Consider the following 22,029-nt stretch of genomic DNA (forward strand, 5'->3'; position numbering starts at 1 on the left):
CCTAGGTTGTGGCACGCAAAACGAGGCAATGCACCACCATGGCGTGCCGGGCCGCACAGCAGCCCTTATGTGGCTGCCAAGGTGGTTGCGCCGCCTCGCTTGTGGGCCACACGCGCGGCAGCAGCCACACACAGTAACAGCACACGCGCGGCAGCAACACGCGGGCTGCAGTAGGCACGCGGGGCTGAGCCGTGACAGCAGCTCGCGGCCGTATGCCGTGGGCCGTGTGTTCATGGTTTTGGCGTGTGCGTATGCTTGGTGCGGTGAGGTGACTAGCCGTAGTAGGCTTAATGTTAATTATTTTGCCGTTTTATTTATTTTAATTAATTTTGTTTATTTTAATTAAAATTTTGGGAGGCTAGGCCTCGGTTTTGAGCGGCATTGGCAAAATTTCATTTTGACAAGTTTGGGTGCTACCGACTTAATTAATTAGATTAATTAAGGAAATGCGGAATTTAGCGGGAGCTTCAATTATTAATGACGTAAATTATATAATCGGTTAAACAACTTTGACTAGTTTTGATTAGGCGTGTTAATCGGATTAACCCCCTAGATTAGTTACTAGTGCGCGCGTTGTTTAAATGCATTTTACTTGTTTTAATTTTGTAAATTGCATGGGCCATTCACAAATAGTGAATGGATGAATGGAATATATATATATATTCTCTCTCACAGGTTTTATTAAATGACAACTAGTGGGACCCGACTAGGATAGAAGATACGGACTACGTGCCGTTATGTATTTTTGTAAATCTAAATACGGTCTACGCACCGTTAAGTATTTTTGTACTTTAATATTTAGATTATTCCTCGTTGTAGACACTAGTTTTTGCATAGTTTGGTTAAGTCTTGAAGACGGCGTATCTTGGAAGACAAAGCCTTGAATTGCAAATGAAGACCTTTTGAAGATATGAAGATTTCAAGGGGTCATGCTAGTTGCCAATACATCTATAATTTCGCTTTATATTTTATGCTTATATATATATGTATGAATTATTCGTTAGATGCATGTTTAGGTTTTCTTGATGTTGCGATGATTAGTTAAGTTCACTTAAATCAACCAACATAGATATCCTAGGTCCCTAATAACATTGAGTCAAACTTGCCTTTCCAAAACAACACTTACTAACCGGACGATGGTGATGGTAGGCTATGCCAAAGCGAGTTGCCATCACTTCTCTAAGGGGCATAAGGCACACCGGGTGTGCACGTTGGTTTTGGTTTAACTCATCGGTATGAGTGAGGAATCCTCACATACCGTGGCAAAAGAGATACATCGTCAAAGATGCATTAGATGCAACGATTGTCTAACCAAGAGTGGCTTAGAGCCATTAGCAAGGCGATGCTTACCCTAGAGCCATTACCCAAGCATGCTTAACCACTCTTTGTTTCTTCGGATCTTGGAATCGCCTTATTGTGACAAAATAGGGACAATTTTTACGTGTAAATAAGACGTTAAATAAGTATTGAAAATTTGCATGAATAAAATTCAATCTTATTTAAATATTTTTTATGAATGGTTTTTCATTAAAATTCTTTCAATTGTAGAATCATGTCTTCAACCTCAAACAACCAGTTTTCATTACGCTTAATTCTCGACAAGGAGAAGTTGAGTGGTACCAATTTCCTTGATTGGCAAAGGAATTTGCGCATCGTTCTTATGCAAGAACAGAAAGAGTATGTCCTTGATGAGGAAATGCCTGAGGCTCCCAATGAGGAGGTAACTCAAGCGGCCCTTAACCGATGGCAAGTGGCCGATCGGGATGTCTAGTGCGTAATGCTAGCCACTATGTCTCTTGCACTTCAGAAAACCTTCTTCGAGAAGGAATCGGCCTATGAGATCATTTCTGAGTTACAGAATATGTTTCAAGAACAGGCTCGAACTGAAAGGTTTGAAACCCACAGGCAGATCCTTGAGACTAAGCTCAAGAAAGGAGAGCCAGTCAGCCCACATGTGCTCAAAATGATCGGATTATTTGAGAAAATGGGAAGGCTTGATGCGGGGTATTCAACCGAAATGGCTATTGACATCATTCTCCATTTCCTTCACAAAGGCTATGACCAGTTCAAGATGAACTACAACATGCATAGCATGGAGAAAACCCTCACCGAGCTTCATGGGATGTTGAAGCAAGCTGAGCAGACGCTCAAGGATGAGGGAAAGCATGATATGCTCATGATTAAGAAGGGTAAGCCGTTCAAAAGGGCGGGCAAATAGAAGAAGGGCTTCAAGGGGAAAGGGAAGAAGAACTTTCCGCTTAAGCCGAAAGCTACCAAAGACAACAAGGACAAAAAAGTAGCATCTTCTAAGTCTGATTACGAATGCTTCTATTGCAAGAAGAAGGGACATTGGAAGAGAGTCTGCCTCAAATTCAAGGAAGATAAGAAGAACGGAACCGTTGCTTCTACATCAGTTATTTACGTTATAGACTTTAACTTCACTAGCTCGGCTTCATGGGTATTAGATACCGGATGTGGCTCACACCTTTGTTCCAATTCACAGGCACTAAGGAACACTAGGAGGCTAGCGAAGGGAGAGATCGAGCTCTGGGTAGGAAATGGAGCAAGGATTGGTGCTATTTATGTAGGATCTCTTAGTTTGTCTTTGCCCACGGGGCTAGTTTTGGAACTTGACAATGTTTATTGTGTTCCCAACATTAACAAAAACATTATTTCAATTTCGGCGTTGGACGCCAAAGGTTTTGAATTTCGAGTTAAAGACCAAACATGTTCATTTTATCTCGATAATGTTTTATATGGTACGACACTTTCAGAAAATGGTCTTTATGTGTTACCTCTAGACAAAGAAATTTATAACGTTAATAATCCTGCAAAGAAAGCTAAGACTACACAGTCTAGTCAAACTTACTTGTGGTATTGTCGCCTTGGCCACATTAACCTCAAACGCATCAAGAAAATTCTACAAGAAGGTATTCTTGACTCATTTGATTTAGAATCCTTTGAGAATTGCGAAGGATGTTTATTAGGCAAGATGATAAAGCAACCATTCTCCAAGTTAGGAGAAAGGGCCGGTAACTTGTTGGGACTAATACACACCGATGTATGTGGACCAATGAGTACACCCGCAAGAAGTGCTTATTGGTATTTCATAACCTTCACGGACGACTTTAGTGGATATGGTTATGTCTATCTAATGTCGCACAAATCTGAATCGTTTGATAAATTCAAAGAATTTCAGAAAGAAGTTGAAAACCAACTCGGCAAGAAAATCAAAGCACTTCGATCGGATCGAGGTGACGAATATTTGAGCCAAGAGTTTGATGACCATCTCAAAGAACATGGAATACTTTCAGAGTTGACACCTCCGGGAACTCCTCAGTGGAATGGAGTATCTGAAAGGAGGAATGGAACCCTGTTAGACATGGTCCGATCGACTAAGGGTCTTAGTGAACTTCCAATCTCTTTCTGGGGACATGCACTTTTAACTGTGGCACTCACACTGAATTGTGCTCCGTCAAAAGCAGTGGAAAAGACTCCATATGAATTATGGACTAATAAACCGCCAAGGTTGTCTTTTCTCAAGATTTGGGGATGCGAAGCATATGTCAAGAAACTCATTTCTGAAAAACTTCATCCAAAATCTGATAAGGTTTACTTTGTGGGTTATCCAAAAGAAACCAAAGGGTATAACTTCTACTACAAATCCGAGAACAAAGTGTTTGTTGCTCGTGATGGTGTCTTTTTGGAGAAGGAGCATCTCTCCAAAATGACAAGTGGGAGGAAAATCGAACTCGACGAAGTTCGAGAGGACGAGCAACAAGGACAAGTTGACAATCAAAGTGCTTACCAAGCAGCTGTTGACGTTGGTCAAAGTCAAAATATGCAAAGTCAAACCGACAATGCAAATGCTCAGTCCATTACCCTACGTAGGTCGACTCGGCCAAGATCTCAACCTGACAGATATCTCGGTGTTGTATTAACCAAAGATCAGGACATCCTAATAGTGGATGGAGATGAGCCGACAACCTACAAGCAAGCTATGACGAGCCCTGACTCTGAAAAATGGCAAGAGGCCATGAAATCCGAAATGGACTCCATGATTGAAAATCAAGTATGGGACTTGGTTGATTTACCCGCAGGTTACACACCTATCGGATGTAAATGGATTTTCAAGATGAAAAATGACAAAGATGGAAATGTATTTATTCACAAAGCAAGGCTGGTAGCAAAAGGTTACAGGCAAATTCACGGTGTTGACTATGATGAAACCTTTTCTCCATTTGCTATGCTTAAGTCTGTTCGGATTCTTCTAGCGATTTCTGCATATTACAATTATGAAATATGGCAGATGGACGTCAAAACCGTCTTCCTCAATGGGATTTTGGAAGAAACTGTGTATATGACACAGCCTGAAGGTTTTGTCCACCAGAATAATCCTAAGAAGGTATGCAAGCTTAAGAAGTCCATTTATGGATTAAAGCAAGCAACTAGAAGTTGGAATCTGCGATTTGATGAAGCCATCAGTAAGTTCGGTTTTATCAAGAATTCAGATGAGTCTTGTGTCTACAAGAAGGTCAGTGGGAGTGACTTCGCCTTCCTAGTCTTATATGTCGATGACATTTTGCTCATTGGAAATAGCATTCCATTGGTGGAGTTTGTAAAGGCTTGGCTCGGGAAATATTTTTCAATGAAAGACTTGGGAGAGGCTTAGTACATATTAGGCATCAAGATCTATAGGGATAGATCAAAAAGGATGATTGGAATGAGTCAGAGTACTAACATCGATAAGGTACTGGCTCGATTCCAAATGGAAGGAGCCAAGAGAGGGCACCTACCCATGTCACATGGCATAACCTTAAGCAAGAAGCAGTGTCCAAAGACACCTGATAAGCGAGAAAGAATGAGTCGAATTCCGTATGCTTCGCTTATTGGATCGATCATGTATGCCATGATATGTACTAGGCCAGATGTATCGTATGCCTTGAGTGCTACGAGCCGATACCAATCAGACCCAGGAGAGGCGCATTGGATTGCGGCCAAGAATATTCTGAAGTACCTGAAAAGGAACAAGGATAAATTCCTGGTCTATGGTGGTAAAGATGAATTGGTTGTTGAGGGATATACCGACGCAAGCTTCTAGACAGACAGAGACGACTTCAAGTCACAATAAGGATACATATTTTGTCTCAATGGAGGAGCGTTTAGTTGGAAGAGTGCAAAGCAAAGCACAACCGCTGATTCTACAACTGAAGCCGAGTACTCGGCAGCATCTGAGGCAGCCAAGGAGGCAGTTTGGATTCCCAAGTTCATTAATGAACTTGGTGTTGTACCCTCGATCAAGGGTCCAATAGACCTCTATTGTGACAACAATGGAGCTTTTGCTCATGCTAGAGAGCCACGAGAACATCAAAAGGTCAAACATGTCCAGAGGCAATTTCATATGATTCGGGAATGGAAGTTAGAAGGTGAAATCAGAATTTGCAAAGTTGGAACGGATGACAATGTAGCTGATCCACTAACTAAACCTATGTCTCAAGTGAAGCACAACAAACACATTGAGGTAATGGGAATCAAGCATGTTGCGAACTGGCTTTGAATGCCATTTTATAGTGTTTTAGTCATATTTTGAACAATGTTGATGTAAAGCACCATGATGAACCATTCAGTTTTTTGAGTAATTAAAATTTTCATGCAATTTAAATCACTCCGTCTCTATTTAATTGTGGTTTAGAATTAAATAATGAGTCCATTCGATTTTAATAAATATTCAAAATAGGGTATCAAGTCAATGGCTTGGATAAAGAAACACCTATTAATTGAACATTGAATATTTTAATCGAAAATTATCCCTAATCAAGGTCATATTTGTGGACGATTGATGACCATCAGAGATTAGTGTGTAGTATGATTTGTAGCATCGTTTCTTGTGCTATGAGGATATAAATCATTTGCACAGGTATTGGTTTAGAACCATACTGGATTCACCTATGAGGATACTTTAAGAGATTTAAAAATTGTCATAAGTATTTTCTCATTATTACTATTGGAACTCTTTTCCTTTGACCATGAGTAGTGGGAGATCTCATGTTTGAGTACTGGTCTGCTTTGTTATCCGCCAAACGTCTGCCGTAATTGGGGATTATAAAGACAGATATCAGGCGCGTGAGTCCTCTTAGTAAGAGAAGCTACATTACAAGACTTGAAATGTCCCCCTACTAACAATAGGGAACATGTCTTGTTGTTTACAAGGCCTCTCGAAGAGCGAGACTGTGAAAAATGCATGACCGTGCTAAGATGGATTTTAGAAATCATCTGCTTATTGACACTCAAACTCGGATTTCAAGAAACACTTCTGGACGTAACAGAGATGACTAGTAATCTTACTATGTAGTTCATGAAGAGACATGAAGAGACATAAGATAAGGGCTATACACTAAATTCACACTTGTCCGGAAGGACAAGTAGGAGATTAAAAGGAATGGTGTCCTTCGAACAAGTGTATTATTCTGATAGCGGGTTCAGAATTATTAGAAAGCTAATAAATTCAGTAAGGTCAAGTGATCGGAATGCCTGGGTGGAGGCCGCTTCCGATCAGTAATATTAATATGATTAATATTACAGCTTAATCTTGACTGAACCCTTCGGGTCACACCCAAGCAAATATATGCGAACCAACTCGACGAATTAATTCGGAAGAAATTAATTCGTCGCCCGAGTGTTAAATATTTAGACGTCGGTAATTCGAGCTTAGAGCTTCGAAATCGATCGTCGGAAGTCGAGTCAAAATAATAAAAGACAAGACGCACAAAATAATAATAAATCGACCATATTCCCAAAAATACCCCTAGCATCGGAGTACCCCGAGCATCCGAATGCTAGGGGCAAAATGTCCTAGCAAAGGTGGCTAGAAAGCACCAAACCGAGCCATGGCTGGATGGTGCGAGCTAGCACACCGTGCTAGCAGCCACGGCCAGCCGCGGCTACGCACAACAGCAGCTGGGTGCGGGCTGGGCTCGGGCCGGGCTCGGGCTTGGCTCGTGGCCTGGCTCGGGCCATAGGGCCGTGGGTTAAGGAGAAGTATGGAAAATGGGAGTAAGTGAGTGAGGACATGTGGCACAAGGAGAGTATTGAGTGGGGAGCAAGTATGGTCCCCTACTCTCCATGTGGTCCTTACCAACCCATCTCACATGGTAATGCCACTTGTAGATTTATTATTAGTTTGCAATTTTAATTTAATTTAGCTTTAAATTAATTTGAGGAATTTCATGATCGCACATGGATGGGATTGAAATTCCCACTCATACTTTCCTCTATAAATACCAACCTTGGGATTTGGAGTAAAGTGCTTGAGTGGGAGTTAAAAAGAGCATTCCATAATTTTTGGGAAAACTCTTAAACTCACATAACACTCGGGTTTTGGTCGGACCTTGCTAACCCCAAGGTAGTAGACCTTAAAGTTGTGTTCGCCTTTTGTCGGTGGATACAGTCGGAGGCGCGACGCTTGACGTGCTCGTAGCTTTCAAGTAAGAGCCCTGGGTTTTGGGCGAAGCTCGCTTCGAGGGTAAGATTCGTTATCTTTTCTTTGTGATTATTTATTTATGCTTTATGATTTTAATTATTGCGAGTGGTTCCTCGGGTGGGGTTGTTTCCGCGGTGAGTCGGACTCACCAAACCCCAACATTGGTATCAACATTGAAGACGACCTTTCTAAGCAAAAAGCTGCTAACAATAACTCCAACAATGGCTGGAAAGGAAAGAAGATCGACAATCGTTCTTCTTCCAAAACCACCCATTCAAATAATGTTAGCACCTTCAATCTGAATGAAGTCCTTGCTATGAACAATCAAGGACAAAAGAAATCATTTAGGAGGAAATTTACTCCTACTGGTATGCGTTATGCCACCGCATTCGATCGTTTACATGCAAAAGGTCTTATAACTCCTATTGGACCGTTTGGGGACCCACCTGTTGAAAATAGGACGGCTAATTGGAACCCCAACGCGCATTAAAAATATCACCAAGGCATGGGCCATTTCACTGAAAGAAAAAAGCCAAGCATCAACAATGCACCACTTTCTAATTCTTTGGCTATCTCTAATGAGGAGAATCAGGTTGATCCCTCGAGTCTCATTATACTAGTCGGAGAAATTCATGCCATCGAAGAAGAAGAGGAAATCTTTGAGGATGCCAAGAGTAAGTTCCCTATGGGAAAGGAATCCGCGACTAAGAAAGAAGTATACATCCTCAAACACACAATAATGGAAGCAAAAGACTTGTTACAAGAAGCTTATGAGGTTGCAAAGGAACAAATAAGAAAACTTCAAAGTAGGCATCCACCCATGAAGAAAAAGCCATTCTCTCTCCAAGTAATCGACACACCAAGAAGAGTAATAGGCCATATACTCCAATAAGAATGTCTTATGCAAACATGTTCAAAATGCTCTCCGAGAATGGTAAAATCAACATCTCGAACCAAGACCATTTGAATCGTTAAAAAGAACAGATAGGTACTACTGTTCCTATCATCAATCAGGAGGACATACCATAGAAAATTGCTTCAAATATAAAGATTTAGTCCAAATATTGATTGATAATAAGAAGCTAGTCCAAATTCCACGAGAACAGGATGCTACCATCAATGGAGTTTGGGATAGTGATGAAGAGGAAGTTAACCTCAAGGATATTGAAGATCCTCCACTCTCAACAATATATCCAGTAGGTGACATTTGGGATGAAGAGGATTCACCCATAGTTCTCCTCACTAGATCTGGGAGAATGCAACCTCCCATTACTACACAACCTATTCCTACTACTTAACAAGTTCTCATACCAATTATAGAAGACAACGATGTTGTCAAACAATTGAAGAAGACCAAGGTCGAAATGAATGTATGGAAACTTCTAGCTACATCACGAGAGCATAAAGTTGCAGTCATGGATACTCTAGCTAAAGTAGGAATAGATTCGAACACCAAACCTGAGGAGTTAGCTAATTTTCTCACGAGTGATCTGCCAAGTCCTATCAACCTAATCACCTTTTCCGACAAGGATCTACCGCCGGAAGGGGACAAACACAACAAGGCTCTAAACCTCACAGTAATCTGCAAGAGAATGAATGTCCCAATGACTCTTGTAGATAATAATTTGGCAATTAATGTTTTTCCATTTAGAACTGCGAGGATGTTGGGAATAAGAGATGAAGATTTGTCTCCATCTACACAAGGAATAAGGGCCTATGAAAACTCTCTTCGCCAAGGCTTAGGAACAATCACTATGAATGTAACGGCGGGAGTAATAGAACATGCCACTACATTCCAAGTGGTGGACATCAAAGCTTCTTTCAACCTATTGTTGGGACGCCCTTGGATTCATGATCTCAAGGCCGTCCCTTCATCCCTTCACCAACAGGTAAAGGCTATACTTGGAGGGATCCCAATTACAATCGATGCTTCACCCATGAGGTTTAAGGTGGTAGAAAATCCAATAATAAATGTGGAGCACGACGAAAATGATGAAGATTTGTTGAGCTTTAATGAAGAGGTCTCCTTAATCGAGGAAGATGAAAGGACCCCTCTTTGTTACAACCTCCACTCCAACATGATAACTAATGCTATCCATAGAAAACAGGGACACTTTCCCGGAATGACTCTTGGAAAGAAGATAGGGATAGAAAAACAAATGGGACTACATGGCCTCCCTAAATTAGATACTTTCGGACTTGGTTTCGAACCGAATCCCGAAGATCTAAAGCGAGCCCGGGAATAATTGAAGGCACGTAGGAATGCTTGCACACAAAAGAAAGCAATCCCAATGGATCAATACCCCCTCACTTTAAACGGGCAATTCATAAGAGAAGGGAAAGATTATCCATGTTACGAATTTCCAGAACATTTCGTTGTAAATGGCATAAGACAACCTAGGTTCAAAATATTTCTGGATTGTTACTTTCTAGATGAGATCCCAACTCCTATTCATAAGGAGAAAGCACCCCAATGCTTTGACTTTAATGTTATGAGACTCTTCTTTGGACGCGAGAAGAATGAGCCAAAGTATGTAGAGGATAATTCCTCGCTCATTCAAACAGTCCTACAAAGCAAAGACTTAGATCTTTCAAAGCTCATAACTCCAGTGGAGGATTCAGTGCAAGGATGGCGCAAGACTGTGAAAGTAACTACTGCAACTGTAAGGAAGATCTCCATAACAACAGGACAAGGACCAATGTTTGAAGAGTTGTCTGAGTTAGAGTCTGAGTCTTCCCCTATCGAGTCTTCTAAGTCTTTAGCTGTAGCACCTCCTTCTAATTCTTCTATTTTAAAACCTACTCCTAGAATAGTTAGTAATCAAGTCCCAACGGACATTTCCTTATTTGATGTAATGATTCCCGAATTCAATAATATGTCTTCTTCCCTTACTCCTCATGTTTTTCTTTAACTCAAGATGACGAGCATTGCTTAACTAAAAATGAAAATGACAAAGAAATCATTAAAGCAATGGAAACACTTGAAAATAAAACACCAATAATTGAGGACACTGAAACGGTTGATATCTAAAAAGATATAACCATTAAAAGAGAAGTTAAAATCAGACTCACGCTTAATAAAGATGAAAGAACCGATTTAATTAATCTACTTAAAGAATTCATCGATGTATTCGCTCGGTCATATGAAGATATGCCAGGTATTAATAGAGAAATAGCTCAACACACTATACCACTAATTCCAGCAATGAAACCTGTAAAACAAAAGTTGCGTCGAATGAAACTCAACGTAGCTCTTAAAATAAAAGAAGAAGTTCAAAAACAAATAACTGTAGGTTTTATCAGGGTATTTAAATACCCCGAATGGGTCGCAAATGTGGTCCCAGTTCCAAAGAAGGATGGAAGTGTTCGAATGTGTGTCGACTATTGAGATCTATATAAGGCAAGTCCAAAGGACGACTTTCCTTTACCACACATTGATATCTTGGTAGATAATTGATGAGTGGCATTTATGCCACAATTTAGTGTACTCTTTACGGGTTTTTCCCACCCATTTGTAGCTTGTTTGCCCCCTTTTCTCTCCTTTTTGTTCCTCTTTTCTTTGTTTGCCTTTCTCCTTGTTTTCTTTGTTTTTGTTTTGTAGGAACCAAGACATTGGAAGAAGAGCAATTCACTCCCAAACTCCCCTGTGTGCGGGCGCGCAGCTCTGGGAGAACCCGCGCAGGATGGCTCCTTGAGCAGAACACAAACAGAAGATTTGTGCGCCTTGTGCGCGCTCAGTGTGCGGGCGCGACTTTGATGTGTGCGGGCGCGCAGCTCTGGGAGAACCCGCACAGGACAGCATCAGAAGCAGAATCAAAACAGAGTGTTGCGTGCGCCATGTGTGCGCCTTGTGTGCGGGCGCACACCCCTCAAAGCGCGGGCGCGCAGTGTTGCTGAGAGAAGGCGCGCATCCATGGGTTTCATTCTCCGTACCCACAGATCAGCGGGCGCGCAATATCTACGAGGGCGCACACCCAGCTTCTGCGCGGGCGCGCAGTGTATGTGCGCGGGCGTGCACCGCTGAGCTGTAGTCTTTATTATTTCGTATTTTTGTATCTTTTGGGGGACCTATATATATAGGTCGTAGAGAGTTTAGTGCATCATCTATCATTACTTAGAAACATTTTAGCCCTAATCTAGTGAGAGAAACTTCATTAGTAGAGAGAGAAAGTGTGGATTTCCATTGATGAACTTGGATATTGAAGAAGGAGCTTGATTGAATCTTTGTAAATCTTCATCTTCAATTAATGAGCAATTTCTTACTCTCTCTCTTTGCTTTTGTATTTAGCTTTATTTGCTTACTTTGATTTTTCCTTCATTGCTTATTGATCATGTTGATGCTTATTGATTTGATGATTGGTATTGCTTTCAATATGATTTGTGAGTAGTCACCTAGCCAAGGCTGTGGGGATGGTGTAGTTGTTGATTGATTCATGCTATTAATGTTGGGGTTTTGTTAATGGTGATTAAAGTCTTTGTATGTTTGATGTTCTTTAATCTTCTTGCAAGTGCACATTGTTAGTTGATTAAAGGTGAATCTTTGCTAACAAGAAACGGAAGTTGACTTAGTTAAGATCCATTGTTATCGATAGTTCTTTGATTGCACCTTCTAATATATGGTTCTAGTGTGGAAACATGGAGGCTATGTTAGGAGAATTTGATTGACCCCGGAAGGCGGTTAGTTTGAGCTTTAATTCGATATTCTTACATGCTTAGTTTACCATTGCTTTGCTTTCGTGTTATTGCATGATCAATTGGCAACTACATCTACCTACTTCCCTGGGTGCTTAGTTATATTGGTTTTAATCATTCTTAATCTCTAGTTTAATTTCTTAGCTTTTCACACTTCTCGTTCCGAGGTAGCTTAAGTATTGAGTAGTGAATGTGGTGTTTATGCATGTCTCCTTGTGGTTCGACCCCTATACTTGCCTTATACTTGTATTGGGTTTGTTTAGGTGTATAAATTATATTTGATCTAGGTGTAGTCGTTTGACGACGCGATTATTCCCTTGTCAAATTGGCGCCGTTGCTGGGGAGACGGCTTCCATTAATTTTTCACTACTTCATTTGAGACTATCTCATTCCTTGTCTGTTAGTATTTGTTACTTCTTGTTACTTGTCGGTGCTTACGTTCTCCTTAGCTTTGTTGTATGAACAGAGGACGAACTCGCTCAAGGTCTTTGGTTCCTATTGATCCGGAGTTAGAAAGATCTTTGTCCTTACTTCGAAAAGAAGCGAGAGCGAGGAGTAGAAATTCTCACACCCCAACGAAAGAAGGAGTAAGAGAATTGGAAGATACTCCACCATCTTCACCCTCAAGTGAAGACTTAGATAGCCCTAATTCGCTATCAAGTCCGGAAATCAACCCCTTTTCAAACTTTAAGTCCGGAGGTGAAGAAGGTCCTAAAATGGGAGAAAATACACCTTTGAGTCGTCTTGGGGCTCCCGAAGCCTTTAGAGCCCAAAGTGGGATCCTAACTCCTACCACTCAAGCCAACAACTTCGAAATCAAGCCCAATTTGATTGCTTTGATAGAGAGGAAACAATTCTCGGGTGGAAAATTTGAGAGCCCTCATGAGCATTTAAAAGAATTTGAGAAATATTGTGACACAATCAAAGCCAACGGGGTGACTCAAGAGTACATCCGCCTCAAGATGTTTCCATTTTCTTTAATTGGGAGAGGTCTAGAATGGCTAGAGAAGGAGGTGCCCCCTAACTCTCTCACAACTTGGGACCAAGTGACTACAACTTTCTTGAGGAAATTTTATAACCATAGGAAGACCGCCGAGGCTCGATCGTTGATCCAAGGCTTTCGCCAAAAGAGTGGTGAGACTCTAAGTGCGGCATGGGACCGGTACAAGGAGCTTCAACGCCAATGACCACATCATGGGATACCCAAGTATCAACTCATCCACACTTTCTATGGAGGTCTCTCACCTCAAGGGAGAACAAGCCTAGATGCCGCCGCCGGCGGTCCAATCATGAACAAGGGAGAGGATGAAGTGGAATGCATCATAGAGGAGGCCGCAAAGCATTATGATGATTGGTACGAAGGAGAAAGGGAGGCCACTTCTAGCAAAGGTGTCTATGCATTGGAGCAAGCCAACGCAATCAACAACCTTTCTTCCCAAATCTCCAAGATGGCCAAGAAAATGGATGAAATGATGAAAGAAAGGTCCAATCCTCATGGTAATACCTCCCCTTCAACCAAGGGAGGCAATGGTATGGCCACTTCTTCCCCCTCTTCTTATAATAAAATGCCTCAAGGATGCATGTTTTGCTCAAATTGTGAAACCTATGATCATGATACCTCCCATTGTGTGTATGCTTGTGAAGTTCAACCCCCTCCCTATGAACATGATGATAATGTAGAAGATGTCAATGCTATGAATTTTGCTCCTAGAATGGAAAATGTAGGGAACTTGAGGCCAAACCCCAATCAAATGGGGAATTGGAATCAAGGTGGAAACCGTGGTTGGAACCAAAGTGGTGGTGGTTATGGTAACCAATACCATGGTGGGGGAGGCCCTTCCAATTTCAATGGAAGAGGCTACTCTAACCAAAGAGGGTATGGCTACCAAAACCAACAACCCAACTCCCGATACCAAGACCATCAAAATCAAAATTTTGGTGATCAAGGTAACATGGGAAATAATCGACAAAGCAATGTTCCCAACCAAGGAACCGGAGGCAATAGGGGCCAAAATGTTTCTAACTATGCCCAAACCAATAGGCCTCCGGGTTTCCATCAATCCCAACTTCCTCCACCTCAACAACCTCTTCAAATTGAGGCCCCTCCTAATGATCTCGTGATGGCTAAGCTAGATGCCATCATGAAGATGCATGAGGAGGAAAAGAAGAGGAATAAGGAGGAAAAGAAGCGAACCAATGCTCATATGAAAATGCTTGAAACCCAAATTGCCCAACTTGCTTCCAATTCTTCCTCTTCTTCTTCTTCCTCTATCCCTAGTCAAGGAGTCAACCCAAAACCTTTGTATGCCGTGACAACAAGGAGTGGAAAGGTAGTAGGGAGTGACCCCTTAGTTGAGGAAGAACCTCGAAATGAGGTAGAGTTGGAGAGGGGGGGGGGGGGGTGAGAGAACCAAGGAACCGTCTAATGTTGAGAGGGAGAAGGATGTTGAGGTGCAAAAGGAAAAAGAGACCACCCCCTTGCCCCTAAATCTCCAACCTAGAGAGGAGAGGCTACCTTTTCCCCAAAGATTTGTGAGAGCTAAGCTTGATGCCCAATTTGGGAAGTTTTTGGATGTGATCAAGAATTTGCATGTTTCCCTTCCTTTTGTAGATGCTATGAAACAAATGCCCCATTACTCTAAGTTTTTGAAAGATCTATTGAGTGGGAGAAGGGAGTGTGAAACGGTGAGCTTGACCGCCAATTGTAGTGCAATCCTTTCCAACAAACTTCCCACTAAGTTGAAGGATCCGGGTAGTTTTTCCATCCCTTGTTCTATTAATGGGATTGAGTTTGACAAAGCTTTGTGTGATTTAGGAGCGAGTGTGAGCCTCATGCCCTACTCTGTCTACCAAAAGCTTAGTGTAGGAACCCTTTCCCCCACCAACACCACTCTCCAACTAGCGGATCGGTCCATTAAATTTCCCATGGGGAAAGTGGAGGACATCCCCCTAAGGGTAGGGAAGTTCACATTCCCCGTGGACTTTTATGTGCTAGAAATGGATGAGGATGAAAGGATTCCTATTATCTTGGGTAGGCCGTTTTTAGCCACCTCTAGGGCCATTATTGATGTGAAGGAAGGCAAAATATCTTTGAAAATTGACAATGATTCAATTGAGTTTGATTTGAATAGTGTCATGCAACAACCTTCCTCAAGTAGTGAATGCTTTAGAGTAGATGTTCTAGATTCCATGCTTAGTGAATTCTCTCGTTCCCATTTGCATGCTTCTAACGATCCCCTAGAGAGTGTATTGTTGAATGATTCTAAGCTAGGTGTTCACAAGGATGACATTCAATTCTATGAGGATTTTCTAGAGGAAAGCAGAGCAAGTGCATGGATGAGAGCATGGAGGAGGAGGCTTTTCACACCCATGACCTCTTTCAAGTTGAGGAAAGATAAGAGAGCACCAATGGTAAGGGAGCACCAAAGGTAGACTTGAAACCTCTACCTTTGGGCTTGAGGTATGTATTTCTTGGTTCTAATGAGTCTTTTCCCGTGATTGTTAATTCCAACCTACCGGAGGAGCAAACCTCCCTCTTGATCAATGTTTTGAAAAAACACAAGAAAGCTTTAGGCTATACCATTGATGACATCAAAGGTATAAGTCCTTCTTTATGTATGCACAAAATTGATCTAGAGGGAGATGCCAAACCCGTTAGGCAAAGGCAAAGGAAGCTTAACCCTTCCATGCAAGAGGTTGTGCGGAAGGAAGTGGCTAAGCTTCTTGATGCGGGAATTATATTCCCAATTGCTCATAGTGATTGGGTATCTCCCGTGCAAGTTGTGCCTAAGAAAGGGGGAATGACGGTAGTGAAAAATGATCATGATCAACTAGTCCCCACTAGGCTTGTAACCGGTTGGCGCATGTGCATTGACTATCGCCAACTCAACACAAGTACATGCAAAGATCATTTTCCATTACCGTTCATTGATCAAATGTTGGAGAGGCTTACAAAGCATTCCTTCTATTGTTTTCTTGATGGTTATTCGGGGTTTTTCCAAATCCCGATTGACCCCAAGGATCAAGAGAAGACGACTTTCACTTGTCCCTACGGTACTTATGCGTATCGTAGGATGCCTTTTGGGCTTTGTAATGCTCCCGCAACATTCCAACGTTGTATGATGTCCATTTTTAGTGATATGATTGAGGATGAGATAGAGGTCTTTATGGATGACTTCTCCGTTGGAGGGGCCACCTATGAAGATTGTCTATCTAATTTATCTCGTTGCTTAGAAAGATGTGAGAGGGCTAACCTCGTGCTAAATTGGGAAAAATGCCATTTTATGGTAGAAAGTGGGATTGTTCTTGGGCACAAAATTTTCCATGCCGGCATTGAGGTTGATAGAGCCAAGGTAGAGGTCATTGAGAAGCTTCCTCCCCCCACCAACGTGAGGGAAGTGAGGTCTTTCCTTGGCCATGCCGGGTTCTATCGTCGTTTTATAAAAGACTTTTCTTTGATTGCAAAGCCTCTCACATCCCTATTGCAACAAGATAAAGAGTTTATATTTGATGATGCTTGTCAAGAGTCTTTTTGTAGGTTGAAAGAGGCCCTTTGCACTGCCCCTATTGTCCAAGGCCCGGATTGGTCTCTTCCATTTGAGCTAATGTGTGACGCAAGCGACGAGGCTATTGGTTCGATTCTTGGGCAACGAAAGGATGGGAAACTTCATGTCATACATTATTTGTCCAAAACTCTCAATGACGCCCAACGAAACTACACAACCACCGAGAAGGAATTCTTAGCGGTTATTCACTCATTTGAGAAGTTTAGAACCTACCTCATTGGTTCTAGGACAATTGTGTACACCGACCATTCGACTCTCAAATATTTGATAGGGAATAAGGAAGCTAAACCAAGGTTGTTGAGATGGGTTTTAGTTCTCCAAGACTTTGATTATGAAATGAGAGATAAAAAGGGAGCCGAGAACGTGGTGGCGGATCACCTTTCAAGGTTGGGTGGTGCAAGGTTCAAGGATGATGGTTTGCCAATAGAGGATGCTTTAAGGGATGATGTGCTATACGTTCTTGAGGTGAAGTCGGCTCCATGGTATGCGGATATTGTGAATTACTTGGCTTGTGGTGCCATACCTCCGGATTTCACTTCACAACAACGTCGAAAACTCAAGCACGAGGCAAAGAGATATATTTGGGATGAACCGATTTTGTTGAAGAGAGGGGTTGATGGGTTATTGAGGAGATGCGTTCCCGATGATGAGTTTCAAAGTGTTCTCCACATGTGCCACTCCTCTCCTTGTGGTGGGCATATGAGTGCTCAGAAAACCGCCTCAAAAGTTATCCAATCAATGCTCTTTTGGCCTTCCTTATTCAAGGACTCTTGGATATTTGTCAAGACCTGCGATAGATGTCAAAGGGTGGGGAATATTTCGAGAAGGGATAAAATGCCACAAAACCCCATCCTTGAGCTTGAAGTTTTCGATGTGTGGGCGATAGATTTCATGGGGCCTTTTATCTCCTCAAATGGGAACAAATATATTTTGGTTGTCGTTGACTACGTGTCCAAATGGGCGGAGGCCGTAGCTTCTCCGACAAATGACTCAAAAGTGGTGGTCAACCTCTTCAAGAAAGTGATTTTCCCAAGATTCGGTGTTCCGAGGGCAATTATTAGTGATGGGGGGTTACATTTCAAACACCACACCTTCGTGCGACTACTTGAGAAATATGGGGTATCTCACAAGCGGGGGCTTGCTTATCACCCCCAAACAAGTGGTCAAGCGGAGGTCACAAATAGAGAGCTCAAAGTGATCTTGGAGAAAACAGTTGCCAGAACAAGGAAGGATTGGTCCTCTAAGCTCATTGATTCTCTATGGGCCTATAGGACCGCTTTCAAGACGCCAATTGGGACCACCCCTTACAAGCTTGTATATGGGAAGAATTGTCATTTGCCCGTGGAGATGGAGCATCGTGCTCACTGGGCGATCAAGCAAATCAACTTCGATCTCCATAGTGCGGGGGAGCAAAGGCTTTTAGAGTTACATGAGCTAGAGGAATTGAGGTTGAGTGCTTATGAGAATGCAAGCATGTATAAGGCAAGATCAAAAGCGTGGCACGACGCTCAAATCATCAAGAAAGATTTTGTCAAAGGGCAAAAGGTGCTCCTCTTCAATTCAAGGTTGAAACTCTTCCCGGGCAAGCTCCGATCAAGATGGAGTGGGCCATACATTGTTACGGAGGTGTTTCCATATGGTGCTTATGAAATTTTCCAAGATGGCCACTCCCCCTTCAAAGTCAACGACCACCGCCTCAAGCCTTATTTTGAAGGATTCCCAAGTGATGAACCAATTTCAGTTACTCTAATTGATGTGCATCGTCAATTCCACCCTCCTTAATCATCTCGAAGAACGTCGAGCTAACGACGCTAACCAAAAGCGCTTCCGGGAGGCAACCCGAGTTTATAACCCTCTTCTACTTTCTTCTTTTCTTGTTAGTTTTTCATTTTACAACTTTAGATTATTGGGATTTATGAGTTTTGATTATAATTGAGTCTTTGATAAACGGTGCATCTAGCATGATACATGACTATTTTTGCAGGCCGTTTGGTGTTATATTTGGAGCTAAGTTGAGGTTTGGAGACTTGAAAGTGAGCGAGGAGCCATGCACAAGAGGATTTGATGAAGACCCTGTGCGCGGGCGCGCAGGCCTGGGAGAACCCGCGCACAGAGAAGTTCAAATTCACAGATTCTGGCAGAAAGTTTTGTGCGACATCTGCGCGACATTTGCGCGGGCGCACATATAAAGGCTGTGCGGGCGCGCAGGCCTGGGAGAACCCGCGCAGATTGAAAGGCAAAATTCCAGATGCTGGCAGAAAGTTCTGCGCGACGTGTGCGCGACATATGCGCGGGCGCGCAGATAAATGCTGCGCGGGCGCGCAGGCCTGGGAGAACCCGCGCAGATTGAACGGCAAAATTCCAGATTCTGGCAGAAAGTTTTGCGCAACGTGTGTGCGCCATCTGTGCGGGCGCGCAGTTCACTTGCGCGGGCGCGCAGTATACCTGCGCGGGCGCGCAGATCTGGGTTTATCGGGGCTTAAGTTCTCTTTTTCCCGTTTCTTTCATCATTTTCCCCAAACTCATCAACGATCCCCACTCTCTCTCCTCAAGAACTCAAACCCTAACTTCCCAAATCTCCTTTAATCTCACTTATTTCCCCGAAATCTCAACAAATCCCTTACATTCCCTCAATTTCCTCACAAATTTATCACTTTTCCCTCTCAAAATCACCCATTTTTCACCAATTTCGGAATTGCTCCTTGGTGGCCGAAGTGGTGGTGCGTGAGTGGTCGTGGTGGTCTTCATGCTCTTCAATTGTGGTATAATCCTAAACTTTGACTACTTTGTAGCTTTAATTCATTAGATAATACCATGTTTTAGGATTGTTAAGCAAAAAAATTGAACTTGCATGAATTTTGTGTGATTTTGAGATAGTTTAGCTTATAATTGTGGTTTTTGTTGGGATTTTCTTGGTGATTTGTGTGTATTGTTGATGAAAATTGTTGTTCTCATGAATCTTGGCTAGCAATTACTTGGCTTGAATATTGAGAATTGTGTGTATAATCACTAGTTTGATTTTGAGCATTGAAGATTGTTAATGTATGAGGATTGAAAATGCATGTTGACTGGAAGTTTTGATGCTTGATTTTGAAACTTGCCTAGTGATTCTTCATTTAGCGATTGAGTATTGCGAATTTTGGCCTGGATTTTTGTTGTTCATAGTTGTTTCTTGCTTGTGATATTTGTGTCTGGGAAAGATTGTTGCTCCTAACCCCTTTTCAGGTACCAGAATCAAAGGTTTCATTTGTTGTTGTTGTTGTGGGAAGGTTTTGGTATTTTTGAGTGTTGGAATCACTCCCTGGTGTTTTCGGTTTTCTTGGATTGTTGAGTAAGTTGGTAAAGATGAGCGGTAGGAGAATGAGTAGAAAGGAGCCTAGAATGTCAGTTGATGAGCCCCAACCCTCCTCCCAAAATCAAAACCAAACACAATCCTCTCTTCCCACTCTAAAGTTTGTTAACCGACACCATGCACCCTTCCATCAAACACTCCTCAAACGCAAGCTTAACTCCACCCGACACTACTATCAACGCTCAATGCGTGATTTGGGGATAGATGAGGACCTTCGGTCCCTTCTTGACAACCTTGGGATGAGTGAGTTCATCAATCACCAATACCCAACCTTCAAAGAACCCACCTACGAGTTCCTTGCTTCCTTTGAGAAGGAACCCATTGGAAACAACGAATTCCAAATCTCCTTCCAACTTTTCAATGCCCGCCATGTCGTCTCTCTTCGGCGTCTAAATGAACTCTTAGACTTTAACCCCGACGCCGACCTTCTTGCCCCATCCACCGAGCTCTTCCCCGAGTACGATGCTTTCCGTTGGTGGCGGACAATTACCGATTCGGATGAGTTTAGTACTCGGTACTCGGTGGCAAGCCAAATCATCCACCCGGTACTCCGCATCCTTCACCGCATCTTGGGGTTTGCGGTGTTTAGCAAGCAAGACTTGAGTAAACTCTCTCATGAGGAGCTTTTCACTCTTTGGGTCGCCACAAAGGAGGAGTTGAGTGGGCGGCTCAACATGGGGTATTGGTTTGTGCTTTGTTGCGAGGCAATCAAGAATGGGAACAAGACGGGAGAGATTGCCTTAGGAGGGATGATTTCAAGGATCGCCTCGAAGCTCGGGGGTGAGGTTCTCTTCCCTTTTTGTACAAGGGTGGGAAGAGATAGAGACATATTCGTGGACATCTCTTACATGAGGAAGTCGGTTTTCATCCAACCAACCGACGATGTGAACAACTTCCATGATTGGTGTGTTGAGAGGGAGCACCATTGCATACTTCCATTCCCGAGCCGCACTTCCTTGGAGAGGAACGCAAGGAATGTGTGGAAGGTTCCTAAGGACAATGGTGTCCTTCCTAACGCTCTTGGAGGTGAGCGAAATATGATCATCCGCGAGCGGCATCAGCAGCAACAACATCAACAACAAGAAGAACAACAACAACAATTCCAACAGCAACAGCAATTTCAGCAACAGCAGTTTCATCAGCAACAACAACAACAAGGGTTTCAACTTCAAGGTTTCCAGTATGGGGAGGGATCCCAAGGTTTGCGCGTCCCCTCCTCTAGCGAGGGAGGTATGGCCTCTTCCTCTTCTTCTTTTAACCTTGAGCAAGCATTCCAAAACCTGTCAATGCAGGTAAACCGGTTGACGGAGGCCGCCGATGGGTACTCGGTTTACAATGCCAACATTTATGATTGGCATGTAAACCAAGGACATTTTAACCCACCGGTGAACTATCCGTATTTTCCGCCCCAACAGGGGCCGGTTCCTTCTTACGAGGAACCGCATTCTGACGGCACTCCCCGTCAACCGGTTTGGCCCTATTGGTCCGGGCCTTCATCTCAAGGGACCCCCCGAGTGAACTACCCCACCTCTGAGGGGTATGATTACAAGGCACCGGGGGGGTGTGATTACCGTGGGGACCCCAACTACCCCATGTACACATCCGAGCCCCTTGAGATGCCCCCTCCCTATGACCCTCTTCCGGATTACCAGCAAGAGTTGTACCGGAACCGCGGTTTTCCACCGGGTTACACCGGTGGTTGGGACCCCCATGGCCCTCCTATCGACGTCGACTACGAGTGGCGTCCTTATGGAGAGGGCTCTAGTTCTCACATGGAGGACTAGGGCCCTCGGGCCGAGTTTAGCCCTTCCTCCCACCCCATTTTCCACTTTGTTCAAACCGAGGACGGTTTTCCGTTCAAGTGTGTGGGGTGCTTGTTTATTGTTTCATTCAAGGGCTTTGTTTTTATGGGGCGTGATTTTGGGCCAATAGGTGTCTTT

General features: G+C 43.0%; 1 non-coding gene across 1 annotated transcript; it reads right to left on the reverse strand.

Moving 5' to 3' along the window:
* Window positions 1–13,267: 13,267 nt before the first annotated feature.
* Window positions 13,268–13,373, reverse strand: LOC145596308 (small nucleolar RNA R71). The gene has a single exon (XR_014103156.1). It is a non-coding gene; the product is annotated as a small nucleolar RNA R71 (small nucleolar RNA).
* Window positions 13,374–22,029: the final 8,656 nt, after the last annotated feature.

Source organism: Chenopodium album, chromosome 19 (genome assembly GCF_948465745.1).
Source record: "Chenopodium album chromosome 19, dcCheAlbu1.1, whole genome shotgun sequence".
Classification (NCBI taxonomy): domain Eukaryota; kingdom Viridiplantae; phylum Streptophyta; class Magnoliopsida; order Caryophyllales; family Amaranthaceae; genus Chenopodium; species Chenopodium album.